This window comes from Vicugna pacos, chromosome 11, assembly GCF_048564905.1.
Source record: "Vicugna pacos chromosome 11, VicPac4, whole genome shotgun sequence".
Lineage (NCBI taxonomy): Eukaryota > Metazoa > Chordata > Mammalia > Artiodactyla > Camelidae > Vicugna > Vicugna pacos.
Window position 1 is genome coordinate 9,387,575 of NC_132997.1, and position 4,954 is coordinate 9,392,528.

General features: G+C 47.9%; 1 pseudogene; it reads right to left on the reverse strand.

Moving 5' to 3' along the window:
- Positions 1-676: 676 nt before the first annotated feature.
- Positions 677-3,736, reverse strand: LOC140699541 (zinc finger protein 532 pseudogene; annotated as a pseudogene).
- Positions 3,737-4,954: the final 1,218 nt, after the last annotated feature.

Genomic DNA, 4,954 nt, shown 5'->3' on the forward strand with positions numbered 1-4,954 from the left:
AGTTTTGCTTTGAGAAATTCTTCAACCCATCAAGCCCCAGGGTTCATACTGTCAATTTCAGGTAAAAACTGTGTGTTCCTGCTTTGCAGACCTTATAAACAACAAACTAGCCCTTTTGCTTCAAGACATCCTGATTCTTTTCTGGGATTTCATTATAACTTTAGGATGACATCAGAAACAGTGCATAACTTGTTCAAATGAATGATGTCCAAATCTTGATTGAATATTTAACTTAGGTCAAGCACTGAGCAGAGAGCAGACTGAGAACTGACTGAGGAGCTTCCTGGTCTGGGAGAAGCTCAGAATCCACAGGAGAGATGACATGCTGGGAAGTGACTGCCATCCTAGGAAAATGGACAGGGCTCGTGCTCGGGAAGTTCAGGGAAGGATCCTAGATTTAGAAGCTTCCTGGGGAGGATAGCATTGGGCTCCACTTTCAGAGATGAAGAAGACATCGTTGTGGAGGAAGCTGGCAGCAGGAGCAATAGAAGCAGGTCCTTTAAGGGCAAGGGATCAGAAGGAACATGACGCAGCTTTGAAAGTCATGTTTTCTAACATTGTCAGTGGCTATGATCATTACATCTGGTAAGTGACAAAGTGACAGGTAATAGAGGGTCATCTCATTTTTTCAAGTTCAACATCATTTTAGATGCAATGGGACAAAGACACTGTGTGATACATTTCAAAACTGCATTGACATTTTATTGCTAATGTGGACAGCAAAGGGCCATGCATGTCTTTGGACAGACTCACTTCTCTGCACCAGGAACACAGGGTTGGGATGTGGACACGTGACCCAAGCATGTTCCCACTCTCTCCCTGCAGGTCCTGTGAGGCATCGACCTCCTTTCTGTTCTCTGCTGTGGATGGGGCCCAGCTCAGTGGCTCCATCAACACTCCCTGAGACCCCACCCTTGGGAAGTGCCTGGTCATGTCATGATCAAGATGAGGACTTGCACTAGAAGGCACAGCCAAGACTTTGATCTTATGGAATTGGCTTTCTCCTAACAGCAAGACGGATGTTGTGTTTGTGTGAATGTTGCCTGTTTGCCATCCATGGAGACAGCGGCTCCCATGCCATTCCTCATATGGCCACCAGAGGGACATTTGTCACTGCTTCTGAGAAACACGCTGCACCATTCCAAAGTGGTCCCTTCCACTTTAGCCTTCCTCAGATGTTTTAGAAACTGAGGCTTAATCTTTAAGCTATAGGGATTTGCTTTTCTTCTTCCACCTTGTTTGGAAGCTAACATAAATTTACTCCAATTCACAAAAAGAAGGTGAGCCACTGAGTGGAAACTGTCCCTTGGGATACATAGACGTGTCTCCTTCTGTTTCCAGCTCCCATGTGTGTCCATCTCTGTCCCTTCCTCTCTCCCTCCAGCCATCTGTACATATTGATTTCAATAAAACACTTTGACAATCAGTGTAATGCTGTAAAGATATTTAAATTGTGTTGTCTTTTGTATGTGTGTGATGTGGATCATTGAGTGCAAGTTCTCTGCTCACAGGACAGTGTTGTTGTCCATGGATCCCTAGGAGACAATTGAAGGGGGGCAGTAGGCCTCAGTGGGAGTCACTCACCAGGAAAGATCTCCTGCTTAGCACAGCCAAGGTGGGTCCACACTGCCTCCTATGCTCACAGCACTTAAGTCTGCTTTCCCCTGGGGAGCTCTGCAAAATACCCTGTGTATCCTGAAGGAGCATCACGGTCAGAATCATGAACAGTGATGATAGCAAACTTGGGAGAGGGACAGGTTATGATTTTAATTACCTGATCCTCTGCCTACAGCAGCTTTCCCTGTATTGTGTTCTAACCAATGCTCAGCCACCTGGGAGCAGAGTCTAGGCCTTGTTTTCCAGTATATTACAGGTCTCTAGTCCAGCGTTTGGCCAAGAAGACAAGCTTGCACTTCTGAATGAATACACTTAGGAGGGAAGATAGGACAGATTTGCAAATGTATTTGAAATAGAGACAGTCCTGGAGCTGTCCAGACAAGAGGTCATCATACATAGGCACCTTCCTCACCTTGTCAGGCCCTTTACCCCTGAAGACCTTCCTAGAGCACCTCTCAGCCAGGACCCACCTGATCCCAGGGGTCTCCCAGGTCACATCTCACCATATGCTCTTGCTTCTGTTCTCACTCCCCCCCCCTTGATTGTCCCTTAGGTCTCAGAGGACACCTTTAATTCCCTCAGGGATCCAATATCATAAAAATAGATCATATGGTCCTCAAGTTCCTTGCTGGGACTAAATTAACAAATCAATAACCACATGGAGTAATGCAGCTGTGCATGACTACTGCAATGGTTGTTTGTCTTCAGCTTCCTCAGGGGTCGGGTGATGGATCCTCTAGGCAGTCTGAACTCTAGAACAGGTTCTTCTATCTTCCACTTGGGGCTGGGAATCTTGGCATCTTCTTTTATTTCCATTTCCTACACATTGGTGGCTTCTGTCTTTCCTTTCAAGTCAGGATCCTTAATATCATGTGTGAGCTGGATATGTTTCTCCAGCATCAGTCATTTCATGAAGGTCCATCTGGAGTCTGGGCAGTGTGAGTAGGTGTAAACTTTCCTGATGCCTTTGTGTTTGACCTGGTTGTGATGGCAGAGGCTGAGGGATGAGCTGAAAGATTTTTCACACTGGTGACAGGGGTGATTCTTCATTTGCTTCCCATGCTCCTTCCTCATGAGGGAAATGTTAACGTCTCTCTGTGTGAACAGGTGGTCACACCCTCAACACATTCACCCAGGACTAGCCACTTTTTTTTTTTCCACTGATTTCTTCGCAGGTGATGGGGATTTCTTTTCCAATTTCTCTTTCCCATTCATGGATCTGGTGTCTTCTGTGTTTTGATTTGCTGAATTTTGAATTCCAGGCTTAATGCTCAAAGGCAAGTCTATACCCAAGTTTGGAGGCCCTTCCATGCTTTTCAGTGTTCCACGCATAGACTTGATATGGTTCATCATGAGTTGCTTCTGTGCATGTAAAAGAGAACAGTCTAGACACTTGAAAACAGACACCTGGTTTTCAACGTGCTGGTCAAAGTGGCGATACGGCAGGATTTGCAGGGTGAATACAGTGTCGAACATGGAACACTTATATATTATTCTTGGCTCTCTGATCCTGATGCCGCGGTGCTGTGTCTACACATGTGAATGTGCACTTGGGGCAGACTTAAATGCCACTGGAGAGACAGGACACTTGTAGAAGACTTCACAGTGAGAAACTTGAGTGTGAGACTTCAGCGTGGCCATGTCAGAGGAGACAACATTGCAATATGAACATCGAAAACCAACTCTCACATGTAGTGTAGACAGTTCTTGGTGACGTGGGTCTGGAAGTGCACCAAGCTGCAGATGGCCCTGCACTCGGGGCAGGCGCAGGGAGATTTGTGCTGATGGATTCTCTGGTGGGAGGCAGAGCTGCACGGGTTAGGAAACAGCATCTGGCAGACAGTGCAAGTCTTTTGTCCACTGCTGTCTGCAGCCTGCTGGACGTGGGTAGCCAGCCATGTCTCATCCTGGAAAACTTCATTTCACTGCAAACATTTCAGACTATGCCTACAGAGCTTGGATGGGTCTTCATCCCGAGGCATAGCTGGAAGGATGGCTGTGCCTTAAGGGGCTGATGTGACTGTCCCACTTTGCCAGACTGAATTTATGTTACAGTGTGTGTGCTGGCCCCACGGAGCTCAGGAGAGTGGAAGATGAAGCAGGATACTGCTTGATGAAGAAACGATCATTTGATCTTCTGGGACCGGCTTCACAATCAAGTGGGAGCCCTGCATCACCTCTCCCTTCTCCTTGTGCCCACGGGCATGGGACAGGAGGCTTCACTTGTTGTCAGTAATCAGGTTCTTACTACAGTGGTTGCATGTTACTTCAGTGCACACACTGCATCTGTCTTAGTGTTGGGTCAGGCTCTTTCCAGGGCAAAGGAGTCCCCATACTCCAAGCACTTGTACCCACGGGTTTATAATGTGATGCTCGTGTTGGCAGGAGGACTGAGGTTGGGGATGTAAGCTGGGACTGGGCTGATGCTGCGCAGCACCTTGGTGAAAGCTTCCATCACAGAACTCTGCAGGGAGGACACCACCTGGACCCATGACAACTTTTTGGGTGGCTGCGAGGCCACGGCATTGATTATTACCTGCTTTATTTGCTGCTGAGGTGTGGTGAGCACTTGGCAGAGCTCAGACATGGCCTGAGTGCCTTGAGGCAGAAGGTTAAGTTGGCAAGGTGCAGAGTCTTTGGCACAAGTTTGGCATTGGCCAGGCTGGAGCCCGGCACAAAGACAGTTTGCTGCTGGGTGGCATTGGCGGCTTTAATGATGGCGCTGCTGGTGCTCTGAATGAAGGCAGCAGATATGACAGTGTCTTTCACCATTGTGTTGTTGGTGAGCTTCACATTAATGACTTGCGAGCAGCCATCTTCACAGCTGACACCAGGAGGAATGTGGTCATCACAGGCTTGATCATAACCTATTTGGGCATCAGCTCGGCAGGGGCAACAGTGTTGGTGATGACCACTGACTGCACAGGTGCCCTGAGGCTGGAAGGAAAGGACAGTGGCTGAGGCTGGAGACAACAGAAGCAACATCACAGACACCACCATGGACCCCATCTGCTCTGAACGCTTTTTTTCAGCATCAAGATTATCTTCTGGCAACCCCCTCATCACCATCCCCTTGATCTCCCCAGAAGATGTCTTGGTTTTGATGCGGACTTTGAGGATTGCTGGTGTCGACCCTGCAGGAGAGGAGGGTGATCCCTCCCTACTGTTCTCACTGGAGATGCTCCAGGGACTATCTGGCTGCTTGAAGGGTGGTTTTTTCATCCCTTTGATGAGACTCTGGGATTCAGGAGAATGTTCAATGGCTCTAGGGCTGTCATTTACTTCTTTGGGTAACAGAGAGGACTCCCTGGAATTGGTCACTGGTTCTTTAGAGGAT